This window comes from Calypte anna, chromosome Z (assembly GCF_003957555.1).
Source record: "Calypte anna isolate BGI_N300 chromosome Z, bCalAnn1_v1.p, whole genome shotgun sequence".
Lineage (NCBI taxonomy): Eukaryota > Metazoa > Chordata > Aves > Apodiformes > Trochilidae > Calypte > Calypte anna.
Window position 1 is genome coordinate 15,101,829 of NC_044274.1, and position 14,753 is coordinate 15,116,581.

The 14,753-nt window shown below is 41.5% G+C and overlaps 1 long non-coding RNA gene across 1 annotated transcript in view; it reads left to right on the forward strand.

The window, feature by feature from the left end:
- LOC115599883 overlaps positions 1 to 14,753 on the forward strand; it is a 94,031-nt gene that overhangs the window by 9,591 nt on the left and 69,687 nt on the right. Inside the window, exon 2 of the long non-coding RNA XR_003988662.1 lies at positions 2,900 to 3,015. This is a non-coding gene — a long non-coding RNA (uncharacterized LOC115599883). The remainder of the gene's footprint in view (positions 1 to 2,899; positions 3,016 to 14,753) is intronic.

Genomic DNA, 14,753 nt, shown 5'->3' on the forward strand with positions numbered 1-14,753 from the left:
AGTCCTTTTGGCCAGCACTTTTCCCCCATCCTGGCAAATTTTGGGGCAGGAAGCCATGGAGCACACACACATGAGCATCTACCCTCCTGGGAACTGTACCACTTCCTGCTGGAAAAGGCCTCTGGACATGGGTTTGAGGGGCACAAATATTCTCCATGCCTCTTTGTGTGTGTGCCTTTTCCTGACTGCATTTGTGCCTGGTTGTTACAGAAAGATCTTTCTGTCTGATAGAGAAAGAGTGGCTTATCTCGCCTTATTTAGGAAAATTACATAGCAGGTTAGTGCTAAAGACATCAATGAACGAACCCTAGGAGGGAAAAAGGATTTTCTTTGTTGCAGTGTATATTTTTCACATCATGAAGGCCCTGTGCTACATGAAAGAGCAGTCCTGCAAGCCCTGATATGTATGAATACCTTTATAGCCCCAAAAAGGCTTTTGAGGGACTTAAAATTAATGCAAGATACAGAATTGCACAATTAGGAGCAGCTTTACTGTAGGCAAACTTCACCACTAGGGAGCACCAACAGACAAAGCTTTTTAGAGCTTTTCTGTATTGAAATCAAACTACGAATGTAAAATAGAGAAAGCATTAAACATTGTCACTGAAAAATGTTTTAAATTACAATTTTAAAAAACTGCCCACTGAGAAGAGAGATGAATCAGGAACAAGAGCAAGAGATTTTAATTTATTTGATCTCTAGACAAGCTCTTTACACTAATACCAATCAAGAGCCGTGCTGATTCATCTTCACAACTCATGGACTTTGTTTTCCGAGTTTCTCTGTGATTGGTAATATTATCATGATAAAATAGACAAATATGGAGCACTAAAGGAGCCTTACTCCATCCCTCCTTACTTTTTCTTGTTGTCGGAGTTGTTCATAAAACATCAGTATTGCTGCCATGTCTGTACAGGGTGAGGTGACATTAAAGGACAGTGTCAAACTGCACTGTGAAACTCTGGCTGATTTGGTTTTAGATGTACAGCTCACCAACCAGGTTCCATAGGGGTGTTCAGGGGCCTCAGGACATTGATATGAGGCAAAGCTCAAATCAACACATCCTTGACTTTGTGGATACAAACCAATATATATAATAAACTGATGAGTAATGTAAAATTTCACATCTTCAGCTTCTAACACCAGAAGATGGAAATAGTTTTGAGAATCTGGTGACTCAGCAGCCACCCAAACTGCAGGTCTTCCAGTGTTCATTTTCCCCAACAACCTGAATGTGCACTCATGACTGTGCCACCCATCTGGAAAACAGCCCCAGCATACCTCACACCAATTACCATGAAACAGAGGAGGTTTGACTGGAAACCAGCCTTTAGCCACTGCTTGTGGGGCCTCTTTTCTGTGGCTAGAGCCATGGCTGCAAGGAAAATTTCCAAGCAAACATACCAGTGTGTTGCTCTCAAAAAATTCAAGATGCAAAGCTCTACAAACTCGATGCAGTGGATGATGGCACACTGAGCATTCTTACAAAAACCCTTTTGGTTACTGTATGGAAACTAAACTGCATTCATCCAGCCTGCCATGGTAGCCCATTTCCGGTTGGATTAAGTCTCTTCACTTCCCCAATGGCATGCTGTTCCATACCTTGTTCTTCCAGGAATGAACTGCAAGGTGCATGTGCTGGCTGGCTCAATTCCCCTCATTTGTACTCATGTCCTGAATTATCCAAATAGGCACTAATACACCTGCTTGCAGCTGACCATCAGCTGCTGACATATGCCAACAGTCAGCGTTCTCCAAGTGAAGCGTGGGATGAATCCTACTGCATCTTTCCCAGGACACAGACTCCCTGTCTGGAAGGTGCGCTCAATCCTTCCTGCTGGAGCTTTTGGCTTGCTTGAGCCTTCCAGTGCCCCCATCCCAGCAGCAGCAGGAACAGGAGCTCCCCTGAAGGTAGGCAGAGCTCAGAGACATCAGCTGCAGCAGGACTGTTGTTTGCCCAGACTCCAGTGCTGCTGAACCTGCATTTAGAAGATCATGGGGCAGCCCTGACCTGGTGTTGATGAGCTCAGTCACAACTGCATTGTTATACATGGTTTCAACACCATTCAGCCAAGCTGAGAGATTTTTTGTCTCATGCTGTTGCGAGGGAGAAATGTTGAACTTTAGTGTGTCCGCATTGCCAGGCTCACAAGGTGATCCAAAGATAACCCACTACGTGAGACAGCTTTAAAAAATGAGTTTACAGCAGTCAATCTCTCTTTAGCAACCTAAATGAATTTAACAGTCACCCCGCTATGCCAGACCTCACTTGACAAAAATAAATCCAGAGAAGGGAGAGTGAATTCAGGTAGGACTGAGCCCTTTAAAGCAGCCCCACTGGACAAAGGATGATTTGTGGTGTACCTGTTCCACAGATAAGCAGGAGACTTGAGGTACTTTTGTAATCATACACGTCTCCTCCTCTGGAAGCAGTGGCTATTTTCTCACCACAGTCCAACAAAGGAAATGTAAGAGGCATCTGTGCTTTGTTTAAAGCTCCATTAGCCTTTCTTGAACTGTAAATTATTTGGCAGCAGCTGAGACAAAAGGGAAAGACAGGGCTGGATTCCAAACAAAAAGTCTAGTTCAAGTCTTTCAGATTTATAATCCCTTTGAATAGTTACTCCAGAATTATAAAACTCATTAGTGGAAATCGACACATTTAGTACATGTTTAATTGCTGAACAGACTACTGTAGAATATGTTTTTTATATATAAATGCTCAATAACATTTCAGCCGTTTTCCATGGCAACCTTCACCCTTGTCCCCTTCTTATTCTCCATGACACAATGAATAGAAAAAAGAATAGAGAAATGGGTTTAGGGTCTGTGTAACACACTTGAAATTTTCAGAAAGGAGAGTTAGGAATAATAAATTGTGGTTTTCTCCCCTTTCCAGCCCCCTGGTCTAACCCTGATGACAACACAGGAGAACAAAAAGGCTCAGCCTGTGGGGGTCAGCAGCAGGGAGCACAGTGCCCCGATGGCATCTGCAGCATTATCAGCAGCACATTTGTGAGTAATTGCATTAATTGCCTTTAATTACACTCTGTGACCTGATATATGCTGCTTCCAAGGAACATGACACACTACCAATCACGATGGATTTAGAAAGAAACTTGAACAAGTATATGGTTAGATCCTTATAATCAGAGCTGCAGCTGGAATGACAGACCTGTGCATGCATATTTGTGTGCCTGTTTTACAGGTCATCCACAACAGAAGTAGAGGAGCATGCAGCAGGTCCTTCTTCACATAGGAAACTGTATACAAAGTATTCCAGAAAAAAAGGGAAAATCTGGCAATAGCGAGTTGCTTCCTTTTCCTGAGACTAAGTGTCACCATTCTGTCATTGGTGTCCCTATCCCTGTAGAAAGGCTTTACAGACAGCAAGTTACAGAACAATTCCTGTTGGATGTTGACATTTTTGCCATGGACAGGAGAGATATAAGTTACCATAGCTCTCCACAAATCCTGAAAGGAATTTTATCACAAAGACAATCCCTTTCTAGTTTCAGCTTTGCAAACAGGAATAAACACTTAACACAAATATATATTTTGTAGTGGGGCAATTCTGTACAATGCTGGACAGAATTTAGTGATGACATCCAAAAGTCAATGGAGGAGTTACATTAGAAAGCCATGCTCTCAGCTCTCCACCAAGCCAAAACTTGGACCCAAACTGGACCCAAACTCCCAGTCTAGCATCCCAGAAGCAGAGCCAGGAGCTGTGGTTGTAGATTATTTTCATGATGCTTTGCATATGCACATGTGCCTCTGTGAAAGGCAGATAGCCTGAGATGGCTCTGCTGATGGAGTAGAGATGACTGTTTCTTTGTCACTCCCCATGTCTTACAGTGGCATGGATTTGGTGTTGTTGTCATAACATCTTTACATCACTTACCTGCAATTATGGGACCTGTGTTCTTCTTCACAACTCAGAATGTTTTATTCATGATTCATTTATAGTAAGACATAGAGCAGGGAACTTTGAGGACAGTGAAACTCCTTCACATGCAAATAGCTAGGCTTCCACTGAGGCTCTCTAATTCTCATGCTGTATTATTGACATTTGTGTGTCTGAGAGTGGTATGACAAACTTGCTGCATGAACATTCATCTGAATGTGACTGGGAAGCATAGCGCAGCTGTCTGTGCAGATTTAATGTGCCTACCTCTGTATCCAAGGATAACTGCATGCATGAATCCCTGAACACCTGTATGAAGATGGGAGAATAACTGCATGCTATGTCATATGGCTCAGGCAGTTATTCTGCTGGACACCCTACTTCTCACTCTTTCCACTGAGTTTCTTCAAAGCCTTTGGTGAGACCTTCAGGCTGACCCAACTCCCATCTCAGCTGCAGCTGGCAGCCTTTATCTTCTATAGCTGCACTATAAATGCTTGCATATCCAGGAAAATAAAGAGGGCTTTCCATGATGCCTACATAATCTCCTCATGAAGCTATATTCCCTGTAGTAGCCATGAGGAAACTCACACACTTGTACTGCTAAAGAGGAAGAAACTGACTCTTTCCTTGCTCCTAGGGATGGATGTCCTTGCAGTCACTGGCTGCCTCTTTGCCTGCCAAAATCTTAGTAGGTCCTCAGTGAGTCATTTTTTAAACTTATCTTCAGCCTTTCCTTCATTCTGGGGGATTCAAGAGGTGGCCCCAGTAGGTCATGCTGTTATTTTGTTTTTGTAGTTTTACTTAGTTTTACTTAATTTTTTAAATTGTCTTAAAAAAGTACTGTAGAAAACGTACACACTTACTTGTGAGTACTTATTTCTCATTGTCCTGGTTTGGGCCAGGATAAAGGTGATTTTCTGTCTTGTACTTTTGCTTTTAGCTAAGTTTCTCAGATAGTGTGTGCTTCTAGGATTGATAACACTTGATGTTTATAGTTACTGCTAGAGACTGGTATGCAGAGCCAAGGACACTGCTCAGCTCTGAGGAAAACATTTTACCGTCCAGAAGGAGTAAAGAGGTCCCACCTGAACCCTCCTTTGGGGAGGAACAGACAAGATAGATGCCAGAATTGACCAAACAGAGTATTCCATCCCATATACGTCACACTCAGTATAAATTTGAGGCATCACGAGGGCCGAGCCAGATCTTTTCCGGATCTTTTCCTGATTTCCTGCTTCCCTTCCTTCTCGGTATCCTGGAAGGATCCTGTTCGTTCGTCTGCCTGTGGTCCTGATCCGTGCCAGCCCATATCTGTGTGTTCCTGCCTCCGGTTCCCGACTGCTGCCGACTCCAGGAGTCTAGCCTGGACTTTCCCAGGGCTGCCCTACAGACTCGGTGGTGACGTGAGAGTTACTGGGGGAGAGGGGGGAGGAATGTGGTTTCCATTTTCCTGTATATTTGTATATATTTAGTAATTTTACCTATTTATCATTACTGTTTCATTAAAGTTGTGTAGTTTAGTTTCCAACCCATAAGTCTCTCTCCCTTATTCTCTCTCCTTTGTCTATCAAGGATAGAGAGATTAATAGAGAGCATCTGTTATTCGGTTTAATCGCCGGGCCAGTGTTAAACCGTGACACTCATCCATTTTAGACTCAAGAGTTTATTCTCTATTTTAAAAATGTCTTGTTCACCTCTACATCCACAACACAATCTTCAAGTTCTTTACTTTCTTTGGTAAAGGCATTGCTGACCATCAGCTCTGCTTTTCATCTCATGTTGTAGCACAGCTGAGTGCAGCCTGAACCCCCCCTCTCTGCTCCATGCTAGCTCCATGAACTCACATGCACTGTGCAGAAGCAAGGGATGTATCAGGTTTTTGTTCTGTGCCTGTGAGCCACAAGGATGCAGGATGCAAGGAGACTGAAGGGGGAGGGAGCTCATGAAGATACAATACAACATCATCCTCTGGGATTTAACTCTGCAGGAAGGAGATCTCATGACTAACATATCACACTTGGCTACATCAACACTGCTAACTGCAGGCATTTTGAGGCCTGTTTTCAAGGCTTGTTTTCCCACCCACACTTTGTCTGCTAGACCCTCCTGTATGGGCAGGCTCCTGGCTCTCATACACATTCCCGGTGTATAACCACTCCAGATGTGACACTCATATTTGCTTGTCCAGTTTACAATGCATCAGCAACCTGCTGCTACTGTCCTCCACTGGTCCTGTTCTCCATCCATCCATCCATCCATCCATCCATCCATCCATCCATCCCTCTAACCCTACATCCACTCACCTACCCTATTTGCACAGAGGCTTGGTAGCAATTTGGGCTGCCCTAGTGATACTTTCTCCTCCACATTTTTTCCAGACTGACATCACGTCCCTCTCTGCTCAGGCATCACAAGCTGCTTTACATCAAACTGAAGGGGCATGTAGGCCTTCTGGGGACTATTAAAAGGATAATTTGAAATTGTGGGTTTGGCTATTTCTATTTCAATGTTTGAAGTCTGTTTTGGTGAGAGAATCTGGAATGAGCTGAAAACACAGTGCAGGATCAGCAATCAACAGACCTATGGGCTATGTTATATGAGTAACACCTTTGCCCTCTGAAGATACTGTTAATGAGATTTTTCAGCTCTTGTGATGGTGGCGGGCCTTGTGATAAAAGCTGACTGCACCACTGCATTAACTTAGCCAATGGAACCTGTAGAAACAAATTAAGCAACATATATCAGAGATTTACCTTCTTTTTTCTGCTATTCACCCCGACCAAAAAGCTCATGCAAAATATCTTCCATTTCATTAAAGGCAATTTAAGTCATTAATGTCCAGCTGACACTGCAGTGTTACTTTTGCTCTGTAGAGGTAAGAAAATGGCCAATTATATGAATTTTTAAGCTGCACAGAAACAGCAGGGAGGAATTACAGAATTCTACACCTCAGGTTAGCTCCATCTGTAAGTATAAACAGTCAGCTCCTTCAGAAAAAGGCCAAACTTAAAAGCAAGGTCATAAGCAGAGTATTGGAAAGAATAGTAAAGGACTCTTAATTTTTCAATTCTTTCAATATTTTTAAATCATAGAGGCCGGCACTTTTTTTTTTAGTTAAAAATATAGTTAATATCAAATCAGTTGGAGCTTCCTGTACATGAAATGTCAGAGAGACTCAGTGAGTCCAGCAGGTGAGTATGGATTGAAGGGATTAGTATAGAGACTAGAATTGGAAGCTTGGAGAAGGGGGATAATAGGAAAGAAGTATTTTAATTGTTTTTGAACAGGATACCTAAATCATAAAGTCAGGGGTTTGGTATCACCACATTAACTCAGCTTCATTTTTCTTATCAATGAGCTAGATGAGATTCAGCTTCATGGGCTGAAATTTCATGTTATTAGTTCAATGATCATAAAGATCTTGTGGAAAAATTAGAATGGCTGAGGAAAAGAAGAATGAGTTGCCTAAAAAAAAATAAATTGCCCCAAGTGTGCACTATCTAATTAGACATGATACAGCTCATATGTCATAGCAGCTGCACATGAAGTCTTTCCACTTCTAAAATCCTCACAATCTGACTAAAATGAAAGACTATGTGATCCAGAGTCGATTTTTATGGTTACCTAATTAAATAGACTGTAGATTTGTAGGACACATTCAGCTGCAGGTGAAGCATGCAAACAGCACTGTACAGCAATAAGGTTGTGCTGAATGCTTTCTCAAGAGAAATCACATTTTATTTAACATAAATATTGCCTCCTGTATATGTGCATGTATGTGTGTTTATAGGCAGGCTTACAGTTTTCTGCTGAACACAAAGCAAGGTTGCTGAAGACATACTACTATAATTCTGATTTAATTTTTTAAATACCACTTGAAGCCTAAAAGCACTATTAAGTCCTTAAAAACAGGTGTAACAACTGATCTTTTTCAAGTCCTTATGAATACACATGAAAACTAGATCTGTATGAGTTAAGTCACAGCAGAACCTTATTATCTGCCTTCAGGAAAGTGATTTGCTGCCTCACCATCACCCCTTGCAAGGGGAAGCATGCACTGCCATTTAGTGCCATAATACCAGCACCAAGTCCAGGGCTACCATATGCTGAGATTGTACAGATCAGTGTTGCAGTAAGAATTACTCTGTTTTATAATCCATGACAATATAGCTTTTAGATCACAACACTGCTGAATCAAGCAGCAGAATCATGCCACACTTGACAGTGGCTGCCACTGACCTCTTGCAAGAGTAGCAGTTAGGGACATGAGGATCTGGCATTACATGTGCTCAGAAGTAGGATTTTATAGGTTGCAAAGATGTTGTAAAACACCCATCGTGAATTTTTCCAAGTATAGCAAAAGTGCATTTGAATATTTGGCTGGAGGCACTAAGGTAAACTGCCCCTCACAGCTGCCTGCACTGCACATTCATTGTTTGTTTTCCGATGGCCCATTTTCTCCTGATTTGGTCCTTGAAAAACACCGTGAAAGGAATTATCCTGGGCTGATGCAACTCAGATCCTCTAAATCCTATCAAACCTTTGTGTATTTAGGTTTCACAGGCACATTTTTGGACAGGGAGTAGATGAGGGATGGGGAGACACAATCCTGAAAGTGAATGTTTTCTTGTCCCCCTCCCCACTAAAAAAACTCGATATTAGACTTATGGGTTTGAAAAGAAGGGCAAGTAGAGGGGCCCGAGGATAGCCTAGGTCACAATTAGTGACTGCATAATACCTGTAAAATCCACAATGCTAGTGCAACAGTCTTAGTACGGGACTTGCAGATCAGCCCGAGCGGCACTATTTTGAACCCAGGACTGGATTCAGTGTAATTAAACATTAATGACACATTAACATAGATGAGTGCCAGGCAATAATCTGGTACAAATGCTGCCTTAGGAAGAGGCAGGGATAATCAACATCTGTTTTTACTCAGAAAAGAAAAAGGGTTTTCTGTTCAGAAGGTAAATGTGCTCTGAACAACCCAAGACAGAGAAAGAAAGAACTCTTTGTAGTAGTAGCTGGTCAAACACTTGGTTTGATATGAAAAGTGAGATGTTGAGGTCTGATTCTCTATACTTCTGCACAATGCTATTGGCTTAAAAGTTACTACAAAATTGTGAGTGCAACCCTCTGACCTATTGATTTACTTCTTCAAGAAGGTCAAGAGCTTTTTCTGAGTATCTGGAAAAAGGGTGAAAAAAAAAAAAAAAGTAGCTGGTCATTCACTGAATAATTAATTTAATACTATATATACAAGTTCTCACATCAGTTACTTGGTCTTTTAATTAATTTTCTTTTTACTGTAAAAAATGCATTATTTAATAAAAAATCTAATCTTATCTGCACAAAGAGAACATCAGGAAAAAGCTTCTCAGAGCTCCGCTGTGTTAAACATTGTGATTACAGGAAGATTAACACACTTTACACTTACTTGGTAACTGAAGCCTTTGCACAACTGACTCTCAGCATAGAGAAAGAACAGCCCTAACTGTTGATCGTTGATTTACGTTTCTCTTTGTCAAGTCTTTCTAGGAAGCTCCAGTTTAGGACTCAAGTTCTATTAAAAAGAAAGCAGAGAGAGGATGACAAAGATTTGAGAGCAGCAGCAACCACAGTTGCTTCCTTCACCAACAGACTTTAAGTGGCTCTGGGGATGGTGGGGTTGTATTTGCTTTCATCTGCTCCAATTTCTGGTTTTAAATTGCTGCTTTGTCATCATCATGCTAAACTGCAGCCAAATTTTACATAAGTACAACCATTTAGTTGAATCCTTGGAAAGGTGAGAGCCTACCTGATGTGTTTGACTGTGGACAGAGTGGTGGGATAGTGCAGGGCACGAGCCCTAAACAGATTATTGCCAATAAGACTGAAAGACTAAATTTCTTCTGTCTTAAGTGGTCCATAATAGCTGGCTGGGTGCTCCACTTTCTTCTGCTGTAAATGCAAGGAGTATTAGTCACCACTAAAAAAGCCAGGGTACCTCCAGGACTAGCTGGCAATGTGTGCTATAACAGTGCCCATTAATTTTCAGTAGTCTTGAGATACACCAGCTTTGCCTTGCTGCATTTCAAAGACAAGGCAGCTGATAGCCCCAGACATCCTCTTGCTTTCCTCTTTGATTTTGCTGCATGCAACCTAAAATCCCAGTGTTAAGACAATGCAGTCAGTGCTTACAGTAATGCTCTAGGATTCTGCAAGAAAAATTAGAGTAGTTTGAAAGAAGTTCCCCCTTCCTTCCCAAGTACATGCATGCCAATTATGGACACATACAAAAAGGTTCAGCTTAGTTAATCTTGCACATTTAACTGTTGTAAGGACAGTGCAGATTACCTGATTTTTTGCCTAGTGCATTGTCTGCAGAAACAGATGTATGGAAAAATAATCCTCATATTACAAATAAAGCACCTGATTAGTCCATATTAGAGCTTTAGTGATGCAGTAATTCAAGCACACGACAAACCAGTTATTAAAAGTTTTGATTAATTAGAACACTGCTATTTTGTGCATGTCCATGAATCATGGGTATGATTACCTATTTGTATAAGTATGCAGTTAATCATCCCAAAGCATTCAATGTGGATACTTACTTTTCATCTGGGAAAGGCTGCTGCTGTCTTTATTTCATTGAACACAGAACTCGAAGACACAATAGCTTGTCAGATTGGACTTCAGAGAGAAGGGTTTAATACCAGGCCCTGTGACAAGCTGTGACAGCAGCTAAGAAGTACTCCTGGCTCTTCACTCTGCTGTAAATTAAGTGTGCAAATCTTTAGCACAAAAACATGCTCTTACAGAAATCCTGGCTGGGTGAACAGCAAGGCAGTCATGAATATAACTACATCAAAGAGATGAATGCAGGCATAGAAGGATCTTTTCTTCCAAGATAATGTTTTCAAGCATCTGATAATCCTGTCTAGCCAACGGTATTAGGAAGGATCAAATATGGAAATAAATGAACCAGCACAATGCTGCTACCCTATAATGACAAATCAGTGGGGTGTTCAAGGGTGAGCTATCCAAGCAGAGTTTACTTTCACATCTCTATTGTATGAATTAACTATTTTCCTATTTATCACTAGACAGCCACTATTGGATTTTGATTTATGTGAAAGATTAGACTTTATTTATCATCAAAAGTAATATTTTTTCTTTCTGTTATTAAGCACCTCCTAAGCACCTTCCCAGCCTCCAGCTATTTGCAGCTTAGGCACTTCCTGAGGTGAATCCACTGCCTGTATATTTAGTAACCTTCAATGAATTTATTTTTCATTAACTCGTCTAGTCTCCTTTTGGGTTGATGAGAGCCTTCCACAACCACTCCAGCATACTTGGGAAAGGAGCTCACAGCAGGCGAGACCCATTCCTTTTGTTTGCTCTGAACATGCCTTCAACAAGATTCAGTTATTGCCTTCTACTGATTGTGGGCCACCATTTGCAGTCCACCCTTCCCATGCCACTCATGTTTTCATTGCCATCCATCATTCCTCCTCATACCAGCCTCTTCTTCAGCCTGAAGAAGCTTCACCTAGTCTTTTCTGAGGTGGAAGTTAGCCACAACTTTCCTTATCCTTGTTGCCCTTCTCTGAGTTATTTTGAGATCTGTGCCATGCTCCTTAAGACTGGTGAGCCATATTGCACTCACTACTCAAGATGCAGATGCTGCTTAGATGAACACATAATGTTGTACCCTGTTGTTTTTTTCCTATTTATTTCCTCATTTTCCCTACTGTGTTTTGATTTTTTGATTGCTAAAGCAAATGTATTTTATTGCATTGTTATTTAGAGTTTCAGTGCTGATGCTGACTGTCATTAGAGGATTGAAAGGTACAAAAGTGACAAATACATATTTCTCAATAGCCAAGAGAATAGGCTACAACCATTCACTGTTCGTATTCACTGATAACTGCGTATTTAATTTCAGTTAAAATATAAAACCAGACACTTATTTTTGAAACAATCCAAAGACAATTGAATTATTGAAATGTATTGGCCACTTTGGGAGCTTGCAATGACTCTGCATGAGCTACAAGGCCTAAGCATGTATGAGTACAGCCAGCAGCTTTACTCCTGACATGTTCTCCTGCTTTGTATTTTTTTAATGCTGTAATTAGAGGAAGGGCAAAGGATTACAGATACATGACAGTGGAAAGGGAGTTGGCTCAGATTTTGGGTCAAGTATTTAAATAAATATAGGCAAGTCTTCCCAATAATGCAGGGTAATAAATGGTATGTGCTATCAGGAAACCAGCCCTCTAAAACCTTTTGCAAGATCTTTGATGGCTCAGGCCAGACTGCCAGGTTGATGAGTACAGCACTAGAGAAAGATGAAAGCATTAAACCTCTGATGGTGTCAGTGTTCTCACCTGCAGCACCCTATCTGCAGGATAGATCTGCAGAGGGCTTGTAAGTTCAGGAATAAACAATTCTTCGCAGTATTGCCCAGTAACATTATGTACCATCCTCCTGTATTTGAATGCAAGCTGAGAGATGGGTTTCACATTTTTTTCTGAGTTACTAGAAAGCCAAACCCAGAAGACTTAATTGGCTAACAATAGGATTTTGTGCTCCAAAGTGAGATTTATTCTGGTTGTTCCATCCACATGGTACCTGAGGAATCTAAAATAAGCCCCAGTTTTTGTCCTCCCATTCCTCCTTGCAAATTGTACAAGCTTTATTTTAAGATGTTTATGAGTTTTGCTTCCAAGGATGATGCTTCCTTAGCTTCCCAAACTGCAAAGGACAGGTAAAGACAATGTATCGACATAGATCGTGTTAAACATTAATACCACGTGGTATTAATGAGCAAGGACCACATGTATCATGTAAATCAAGCACAGGAGTTTTTTAAAGCTCTCTGAATGCTGTGAGTGAGCAATTACCCTCCAAGTGCTTTGAGCTCCCACCTGCCTGCAGCTCATTGTTCTATTTCCATAGCATAGTCTGCCCTGAAAATGCTTATTTGAAGGTGAAGGTGCTTGGGAATGTCTTTCAGGCCATATTGTCTGGGCTGAAACTGTGTTGCTAGCCAGAAAGGGTATTCACATCTGTGCCTCCCACCATAACAAAACACCAGGTGGATTTACTGTTGCAATTTACCAAACCTCAAACCCAGTCATTTCCCAGGTGATACCTCCACAGGCAGTGATTCCCCCTTTCAGTGGACAAAATCCCCCTGTCCTTAGATCTTTTACACTCCCAAAATAGATTTCTTTTTCCACACCATAGCCCCCCAGGACATGCTGTTCAGAGACACCTTGTGAAATTCAGCCCCACCTTTGGGTCCCTTCAGCTCATCAGCTCCTTCTGGGATTTATGCTGCCACTGCCGCGCTCCTCTTCCCCAACACAAGAGTCAAATTCTCCCTCTCTCCCAAGAGATGCAAATTTTAAATCCAGCTGTCTGCATTTCTGGGCAGGTTTTGTTTTCACTATATGAAAACTGGGTATCACGTCCACTGTTTTAACTGAAAGATGGAAGCTTTGTCAATAGACACTGATCCAAATGAAAGCTTATATTTACTATTTAGTACTGTAAAATAATTTGTACTTTGTCCACACTGAAGTACAGAAAAAAATGTAAAAAGATAAAGTGAGTGAGGTCCCCTACTCTGAGCACCAAAGGATAAAGTTTTCCAGAGAAGCCTACTTTTCTGGGATCGCTGCAGCAGGAATTAATAAACTTTCTTCTCTTTGGTTTAATCCAATTATTAGCTTTGTCAAAGGTAAAAAAAAAAATTACTTAAAACACAAGAAGGCTTCCCTTTTCTGCTCATCTATGAAAAAAATATATATAAATTTTGGGGGCCTATTAGTCCGAAAAAAAATTTTAAAATAAAAAATTGTTAATCACTAAAAAACTCCTACTCAAAGCCTTTCCTATGGATCAAATGGGTTTTTTTTATTTACTTATTTCAATAGATTTTAATTAAGTTTTAGTAAAGCCAGAGAGCTGTAGTCAATGGGATGGAGTCTAGTTGGAAGTTTCTAGTGGAGTCCCTCAAGAGTCAGTACTGGGATCAGTATTATTCAATATATTTACTGATGAACTGAATGAGGGAATAGAGTGTACTCTCAACGAGTTTGCTGATGAGACAAAACTGGAAGGAGTGGCTGACACCCCAGAAGGTTGTGCTTCCATTCAGAGGGACCTTGACAGGCTGGAGAGTTGGGCAGGGAGAAATATAATGTATTACAAGGGCAAGGGTAAAGTCTTGCAGCTGGGAAAAAACAACCACAGGTACCAGTATAGGTTGGACACTGAGCTGTTGGAGACCAGCACAGGTGAAAGGGACCTGGGTGAGCTGGTGGATGGAAGGATTACCATGAGCCAACAATGTGCCCTGGTGGCCAAGAAAGCCAATGGCATCCTGGGGTGCATTAGAAGGGGGGTGGCTAGTAGGTTGAGAGGGCTTCTCCTCCCCCTCTACCCTGCCCTGGTGAGGCTGCATCTGGAATATTGTGTCCAGTTCTGGGCCCCTCAAATCAAGAAGGACACGGAACTGCTTGGAAATGTCCAGTGCAGAGCAACCAAGATGATGAAGGGAGTGGAACATCTTCCTTATGAGGAAAGGCTGAGGGAGCTGGGGCTCTCCAGCTTGGAAAAGAGGAGAATGAGGGGTGACCACATTAATGTTTATAAATATGTAAGGGGAGAGTGCCAGGAGGACAGAGTAAAGCTTTTCTCAGGGTTGGCTAACAACAGGACAAAGAAAAGTAGTTATAAACTGGAGCATAGGCAGTTCCATATAAATATTAGGAAGAATTTTTTCACTGTGAGGGTGACAGAGCACTGGCACAGGCTGCCCAGGGAGGTTGTGGAGTCTCCTTCCCTGGACACA